The 9,168-nt window shown below is 36.6% G+C and overlaps 1 pseudogene; it reads left to right on the top strand.

Annotated features, from left to right (window-relative positions):
- Positions 1-2,892: 2,892 nt before the first annotated feature.
- Positions 2,893-7,210, top strand: LOC148562133 (uncharacterized; annotated as a pseudogene).
- The last annotated feature ends 1,958 nt before the right edge of the window (positions 7,211-9,168 follow it).

The raw sequence follows: 9,168 nt of genomic DNA, 5'->3' as shown, positions 1-9,168 counted from the left end.
GAAGCCCCAAATCGCAAGTCACCATCGTCGCACCATCATTGTTGCTGCGTTCTTCCCGAATCATCGCTGCCTCCTTCTTCCCAGCGTCGCGGAGTCTCTCTTCTCCGTGGCGTCGCTGCTTCTCCCCTCTCCGAGGCTTTACTGCTTCTCCACGGCGTCCTTGCTTCTCCCCTGTTCTGCTTCTGCTTCGCTGCTTCTACCTTGCTGCTTCTACTTCACTGTCTTGGCTGATTGTGGATTGTGCTTTGCTGCTGCTGCTTTGCTGCATTGGCCGTTTGTGGGTTGTCATCTGTGGTAAGTGGTCTTCTTCTCTAATTTTCTGTTGCTTAGTTAGGGCTTGATTGGTTATTGGGTATTGGTGTGCGAAATCGTGATCATTTCTTCCTTGGTAACGGCGCTAAAAACTCAATACGCACGTTCATGTTCTTAATTCTGTTTCACAACTTCGTACAACTAACCAGCAAGTACACTGGGTCGTTCAAGTAATAAACCTTACGTGAGTAAGGGTCGATCCCACGGAGATTGTCGGCTTGAAGCAAGCTATGGTCACCTTGTAAATCTCAGTCAGGCGGATTCAACGGATTTTATGAATTGATAAGTAAAAGATAAATAAAATATAAAATAGGATAGTGGTACTTATGTAATTCATTGGTGAGAATTTCAGATAAGCGTATAGAGATGCTTTTGTCCCTCTGAACCTCTGCTTTCCTGCTGTCTTCATCCAATCCTTCCTACTCCTTTCCATGGCAAGCTATATGTTAGGCATCACCGTTGTCAATGGCCACCTGTCCTCTCAGTGAAAATGGTCCAATGTGCTGTCACTGCATGGCTAATCATCTGTCAGTTCTCGATCGTACTGGAATAGGATCCATTGATCCTTTTGCGTCTGTCACTACGCCCAGCACTCGCGAGTTTGAAGCTCGTCACAGTCATTCAATCCCTGAATCCTACTCGGAATACCACAGACAAGGTTTAGACTTTTCGGATTCTCAAGAATGGCCGTCCATGGGTTCTAACTTATACCACGAAGACACTAATAACACAGACTCGGTCCCCTGTATTAGATATCCAAGAGATATCCATTCAATCTAAAGTAGAATGGAAGTGGTTGTCAGGCACGCGTTCATAATTTGAGAATGATAATGACTGTCACGATTATCACATCCATCATATTGAAGTGCGAATGAATATCTTAGAAGTGGAATAAGTTGAATTGAATAGAAAAACAGTAGTACTTTGCATTAATCTTTGAGGAACAGCAGAGCTCCACACCTTAATCTATGGTGTGTAGAAACTCTACCGTTGAAAATACACAAGTGATAAATGTTCAGGCATGGCCGAATGGACAGCCCTCACAAAAGTCTAAGATAGCATAAAACTAATCAAAAGCTTTTTCCAAAGATAGTAAAAAGTCCTATTTATACTAAACTAGTTACTAGGGTTTGCAGAATTGAGTAAATGATGCAGAAATCCACTTCTGGGGCCCACTTGGTGTGTGCTTGGGCTGAGCATTGAGCTTTACACATGTAGAGGTCTTTCTTGGAGTTGAATGCCAGTTTGTAACCTGTTTCTGGCGTTTAACTCCACTTTGCAACCTGTTTCTGGCGTTTGACTCCAGAACGCAGCATGGAACTGGCGTTCAACGCCAGTTTACATCATCTATCCTTAATCAAAGTATGGACTATTATATATTGCTGGAAATCCCTGAATGTCTACTTTCCAACGCAATTGAGAGCGCACTATTTGGAGTTCTGTAGCTCCAGAAAATCTACTTTGAGTGCAGGGAGGTCAGAATCCAATAGCATCTGCAGTCCTTCTTCAACCTCTGAATCTGATTTTTGCTCAAGTTCCTCAATTTCAGCCAGAAAATATCTGAAATCACAGAAAAACACACAAACTCATAGTAAAGTCCAGAAAAGTGAATTTTAATTAAAAACGAATAAAAATATACTAAAAACTAACTAAATTATACTGAAAACTATGTAAAAACAATGCCAAAAAGCGTATAAATTATCCGCTCATCAGGTATTTTTGTTGGCTGTGGAAAGTGGTGATGTTTGTGAACATGAGCAAGATGAGGGTTGAATGTTGACCGATTTTCTGTTCTGGTTTGAATTTGGACTGCGTACTTGTGAAATGAACCTGGGGCTTAGGTTAGTCTGTTATTTAAGGTAGCAAAACTTTTATTATCTGCGAGTAGTGTATTCGGTGGCATTATGGTTCTGTTTCTCTGCTTTCTGTGAGGTGTTCTATGGTGGATTCCCAATAACTCTTTATTGAGGATTATAGAGTAATTTCTATATCGCTGTTTCTCAATTGTTTATTTTTGGGTTAAGTATTGTTTTGGTCCCTAAAGTTGAGCGTGAAAATCGAAACCGTCCCTCATCTAATTTTCGATTTAGAATCGTCCTTAACGTTTTTTTTTGTATTAAAATCGTCCTTTTTAATAAAATTTTTTATGTTATTCCTAAACTATCCCTATTCCTATTTTAATAATAAAAGTTATAAAATTAAAAAAAAAAGAAAACGCGTGTTGGGGGGGAGAAAACGCGTGGGAGGGGAGGGGGGAAGAAAAGGGTATACGAAGGGGGAAGGGAGGGGAGGGGAAGGGAAGAGGGGGAGGGGAGGGGAGGGGAGGGGAAAGGAAGAGGGGGAGGGGGAGGGGGACGGCGCCGGTGCTGGTGCCGGCGAAGCTTGGAGCTGCCGTCGCCGTCACCGTCGCCGACAGAAAGGAGAGAAACGCGAGAGTTAGGGTCACCACCGAGAAGAAAAGGAGCTGTGCTCCACGCCGCCGTCGTTTGTGACCTTCGTCGCCATCGCCGTGAATGAAGTCCGCCGCTGGAACTGGTCGGAGGTTTCCGTTACTCATTCTAATTCTGTCTTGTTTCGAGAATGTTGCTGCCGCCACTGGAATCACAAACCGGAAAGGAGAGGAGGCCGTTTTCTGTTGTCACTGTTGCTGCCATGGAAACTGGTGCTGGAAATTGCTAACGGAGCTGCTGTGTTTGATGATTTCTGTTGTCACTGTTTCTGCTTCTTGGTTTGGTGTTGTTTGGTGTTGTTGCTGTTGCATGTTTGGTGTTCTTGTTCTTGTTCTTGGTCTTGGTGTTGGTGTTGGTATTGGTTGGTGTTGGTGTTGGTGTTGGTGGTGATGGTGGTGGTGGAGGTAATTGTGTTGGTAGTGGTGAGGGTATTTTTGTCCAAAAAAATTAAAAGGACGATTTTAATACGAAAAAAATGTTAAGGACGATTCTAAATTGAAAATTAGATGAGGGACGATTTCGATTTTCACGCTCAACTTTAGGGACCAAAACACTACTTACCCCTTTATTTTTTATTTTATTTATCTGCTTTGTTTATTTTAGCCTTGTTGTATAATGTTATTATTTCAGTGAGTTGTGGACTGCTTTTTATATTGGTTGGTTTCATCTGGGATAACAGAGGAATTTCATGCTTATTCCAACTATTTGACTTAGAGATAAGCATAAATTTTGCTCTTCTTCCTACATGCCTCAATTAATCAGGAGAAATATTTATTATTTTAAATATTTGATGGAATAGATAAATTTTTTTATTTGAATTAGTTTAATGATAATAAAATTTATCATTTTCTTCTTTGAACTACCCTAATCATTGCTTGCTAGTTGCTACTTGCTACCTATAAGTGCACTACCATGCAAGCCAGTTGCCACTCTTGTACGAAAAGTTACAAAACTCCTTTCTTTTTTATTTTGGTCATGGGTTCTGTTCTGCAACTTCATTAGAACTAAATTTTATATAAAAGACCTTAAATTGACAGACTTAAATATACTTTAACAGAGGAATTTCATGCGTATTCCAACTATTTGACTTAGAGATAAGCATAAATTCTACTATTCTTCCTACATGCCTCAATTAATCAGGATAAATATTTATTATTTAAAATATTTGATGGAATAGATTATTTTTTTTTCATTTGAATTAGTTTAATGATAATAAAATTTATCATTTTCTTCTTTGAACTACCCTGATAATTGCTTGCTAGTTGCTACTTGCTACCCATAAGTGCACTACCATGTATGCCAGTTGCCACTCTTATACAAAAAGTTACAACATTCCTATCTTTTTTATTTTGGTCATGGGTTCTGTTCTGAAACTTCATCAGAACTAAATTTTATATAAAAGACCTTCAATTGACAGACTTAAATATACTTTATTAAAAGTCCTTTAGTTTAAAAGTGGGCCAAATTATATTAACAAAATAATTTTTTGGACCTCAATTATAGAAGGCATTTGAGAAGAGTTTCAATTGAAATACTTTTTGGTACAGTGCTATTCTAATTTTGATTTAGTAATTTGTTATCTCAAAATGCTGTTCTCATTTTGTGTTCTTTTTAATATTGCTTTTGATTTTTGATAACAAGTATTTTAAGAATATTGACTAAAATTACTATTTTTATTCTTTGTTACGGTTGTAGTTTGTCTCTTTAAAATAAAAAAAAAGGGTTGTCATATGTGGGTTGTCTCTTTGCTGCTGCTGCTTCACTGCATCGGCCGTTTGTGGGTTATCATCTGTGGTAAGTGTTCTTCTCTGATTTTCTGTTGCTTAGTTAGGGCTTTGGCTGTTGGGTATTTTTGTTGGATTTAAGAAGAAGAAAGGAAAGTGGTGATGTTTGTGCATTGTTCAAAAACTATTTTGAGGTTTTATTTGGCTAATAAGATAGAAAGAGAAATTTGTATTTGGCTGTTTGTGCATTGTTCAAATTTGTATTGTTCAAAAACTGTTTGTGCATTGTTCATCAATTTGAGTTCTAGTTAGCAAAACTCATCATTGTACTAATTGTTTTAGATTTTTTCTTGGGGATAGAGTGTAGTAGAAGAAACATATGATGATGCTATCTATTTGAAGATGAACACATTTTGTTAGTGCATTGTGTTCTGGATATCTGTGTTGCTAAACTTGATAATTCTATTGTTTGATTTTTTAGTTACATATCACTTTTGAAAATAAGATTTCTAAAAACTGGTTTTAAAAGTGAATTTTTTGTTAAAAAAATCTAGTTATGAATTACTTATATTTTTATTCTTTGTTGCTGTTTTAGTTTGTCTCTTTAAAACCAGAAAAAGAGAATCAAATAGCAGGTCTCTCTGTAACTGCGACTACCTTAGACATTGAGCTACACTACAGGTAAATCATTTAATATATTATCTTTTTAAATTTGTTTGAACATTTAATTGTTAAGAATATATTAATTGATTGCTTAAGCTTCTTTGCATAGTTTGTTAGATACAAATTGTTAGTCTCATGATTGGTTGAGATGTTCTCTTTTGTAGTGGATTTAGGTTAAACTTTTTGGTTGTTATTGATGCCTGGTTTGAATGGTTTTTTTTAACTGTTTTAATTGACAAATGATGGTTATTGTAGTTTTGTTTCAAATTGTATAGTGCTGCTTTATCCTTGTTAATGGCTGATTTCATGCCTTCTTTTGATTGAGCAATGATGATGATGGCCTTATTATGCTAATTTTTATATTGCTGCTAATTGCCATTTTCGCGTGCTTCCATTTAATTCATATAAATTGATCCTAATTAGTGCTGATTTGATTCTAGTGAGTTCATATGGGTTGATTTTGCTGTTTGTTTAAATTCAGAAATGTCCTATTTACTGTCAGAATGCTGCCAAAATTTTTAAAAATTTGTGTTAATTGAATTCCAATTTGTGAATTGAATTTGGTAATTTGTTACTTTAGTTTTGTTTTGTGACCAAATTCAACTCAATAGGTTACTTTAATTTGTTTTTTTTTTCAATTAAATATCTTATAAATCAATAAGAGGGATAGTATATAATTAGTATCTTTGTATAGAGACAACAGTGAAAAAAATATGAGGACCTACACAATGCTTGAAGATTCATGCAAGACAGTTGAAAGATAGAGAAGAAATTACTCTAGATACTGAAGGAGAGGCAATTGGTCCTACTGATGAAGCTGTAAACAACTTGAGCAAATTTTTGGGCATAGTGGCAAGGAATTCAGATTTTTGTCCATTAATTTACACAAATTGAAAGGGGATTAAAGATAAAGAAGCCATTTGGGAATATGTTCAAGTGAGAACTTTACTCTTGTTTCTTTTAGAAAGTATCTGGAAATGTACACATGTATTTTATTCTTACTAGCAAATAATATTTGTGTTTTATAGGCTAAATTCATTATTCCAACTGAAGGAAAGAGGATGGTCCTTGCTCGTATCAATGACAACTGGAGAAGGTATAAGACCACAATAAAGCGAACTCATTTTCTACCATACAAATGTGTTAATGAGATGCTGAAAAATCGTCCTAAGAGCATACCTGAGAGTCATTTTCGCAATTTAGTTGCTTATTGGAGAACTGAGAAAGTTAAGGTAAGACATGTGAAACTTAGTGTAATTGTTTATGCAATTATATTATATACACATATGAGTGAAGTATGATTATTTTTTGATAATACTTGTCTCTTGTTATGTAGAAAATGTCTGCGAAGAATAAGAAAAATAGGGCACAACAGAAATTTAGGCATCGAAAGGGACCAATAAATTTTGTAAGAATACGTGCAAGATTGGTACAATTTTTAATTCTTTGTGAATTTGTATGTGTATGTATGATGTGCCTTTTAACTCTGTGTAAATGCTATTTGAATTGGACCTATAGGCTGCTTCTAAGGAAAATAATGAACCACCTACTCAAGCAGAAATGTTTGTTGAGACTCGCCAAAGCACAAAGGAAAAATCATTGGATGAAGACACTCTGGATGTTATTGTAAGTATTAGAAGTTAATTTGGTTAAAATAGGTTATGAATTTCTTGTGTCTTGGCAATTTTTCCATCACTTGTGGTTACTTTTATGCTTGCGTTGAGTTAAAGAATCTTGACATTATTCTTAATCTCTACTATTTGTTTCGATGTTGTCAAATGATATATGCTTTTAGTCCAATTGTGTATTACTCTTATTTTATTACTATTATTTTTCTTCACATTAATATAGGCACATTTGCAAGCTGAGAATAAAAAGTCTAAAGAATTAGCAATTAGAGCTTTCCGATCCATATTTGGGAAAGAGAAGGCAGGGAGAGTGCGATGTCACGGAAGAGTTACCACACCAACTTTGTTGAAGAAAAATGAAGAAATTGCCACCCTTAAGCAGCAACATGCAACTGAGAAAGCAACATTAGAGAACAAGGTTGATGTGATGTAAAAAGAATTAGATTAACTAAAATCACTTGTTAAGATGATGCTACAACAAAAAAGCTCAGGAGTGGACCTTGACATGTTAGCTGCTTGACGTGGCAGAAATTGGCGGATTGAGAAATTAATATAAGAGATACATCGCAAGTACAGTTCTTAACCAACAAAAATCCGCTTATCAATTTAGAAGGTTTGTCACAAAATTAGAATTAAAATACTGGGAGTATGAATCCCAGGTCGTCTCCCAACGAGTTGCAGAAAGATGTGCTATTTTATTAATCAGATGTTTTCCAAAATGGTTTTGAGTTTGATAAACAGGAAATTAAATCAGAGAATTTATGTAATTTAAATAAGAATCTTGACCAGGAGTAGATTAATCGGAAGTTCTATCCTTGTTGGAGTTCTCCCAAGATTAATTGATAATTGAAGGTTGTTCTGTTCAGTTATCCTTTACTAGGTAGAAGAAAGTCAAGCAAGTTGGAAGTCTACTTCTATTCACAAGTTCTAATTCTCTCCCTTGGGAAGGATTAGTGTTAGTGACTAGAGAGCCATCCAACAATAAACCCAATTACAATTTCACTCTTGAGCATTCCAACTCAAGGTTCTCCTTACAATCAACTCCCAATCAAGTTAGAAAACTACTCGCTCATTATGAATGTAAACTTCACAAAATAAAAAAGGGAAATAAAGGAAGACATGATAAATAATAATCAAAAAGACCAATTAAAAATAAAAATAGTTCTTGTATTATTAAATTCAAAGAAATAATCCAATAGTAATTCTGAACAAATTAAGGATATGAAAGAGTAAGTGACAAGTAAGGAAAACAAACTGGAATGATGAAGTCTTGGCGGAGGTAATAACTCTTCTCAATATCCCAATCCAAAAAGCAATAAAAACAAAATCCTAAGGACTATGAATGTGTAGAGAGAAAACCTAGAGGAGGAATAAAGTCAGATCTAAAACTAAAAATTATGCGGAGTGAATCTCTCTCCTGGTCTCTGCATGTTCCCCAGCTATAATCTGTTTTTTTGGGCTGAAAACTGGGTCAAAACATGACCCAAAATCGTCCCTAGCGAATTCTGTAAATTCTGCAGATCGCACACGTCACGCGATCGCGTCATCCACGCGTTTGCGTCATCCAACGTTTTGCCTTGCCACGCGTGCGCGTCGTCCACGCATTCGCGTCACTCGTGCAGTTTCCAATCCATGTGTTCGCGTCAGGCATGTGATAAACCATTATTTTATGGTTTATATTGTGTTTAATTGTGTGGTTTTATCAAATCTTTACCCATTTATTCATTAAATTAGCATGTATTTACATTTCCTTCCCAAAATTACCCTGCTAAACCACTATTTTATGGTTTATAATGTGTTTAATTGTGTGGTTTTATCATGATCTTTACCCACTTATTCATATGATTAGCATGCATCTATATTTCCTTCCTAAAATTATTACATGATTGAAAACTTGCTTCCTAGAGACTTTTAATTACGTATTTTAATTCTCCTTTATTCCATTTGATGCCGTGATCTGTGTGTTAAGTGTTTCAGGCTTTATAGGGCATTAATGAATTGGAGATTGGAAAGGAAGCTTGCAAAAATGGAAGGAACACAAGAAATTGAGGAGATGACCAGTGAGAAGTGACACGGCCGCATGGCTCGCGCGACCGTGCGAAAGAGAGGAAATCGCAGTGACGCGGCCGCATGGCTCACGCAACCGCGCGGATTGAAATAGCACAAGTGACGCGAAGGCGTGGACGACGCGCTCGCGTGGCAGGGCAAAACGCCGAATGACGCAGCCGCATGAATGACGCGATCGCGTGATGTGCGCGACCTGCATAATCTGCATAATTCGCTGGGGGCGATTTTGGGCCCTGTTTTGACCCAGTTTTCGGCCCAGAAAAGCAGACTAGAGCCAGAGAACATGCGGAAACCAACAACAACATTCATTCTACACAATTTTTA

Source organism: Arachis ipaensis, chromosome B6 (assembly GCF_059453495.1).
Source record: "Arachis ipaensis isolate K30076 ecotype BB chromosome B6, ASM5945349v1, whole genome shotgun sequence".
NCBI classification, from domain to species: Eukaryota; Viridiplantae; Streptophyta; class Magnoliopsida; order Fabales; family Fabaceae; genus Arachis; species Arachis ipaensis.
Note: the sequence above shows the minus strand (reverse complement) of the source record. Positions and strands in the feature narration are given on the sequence as shown.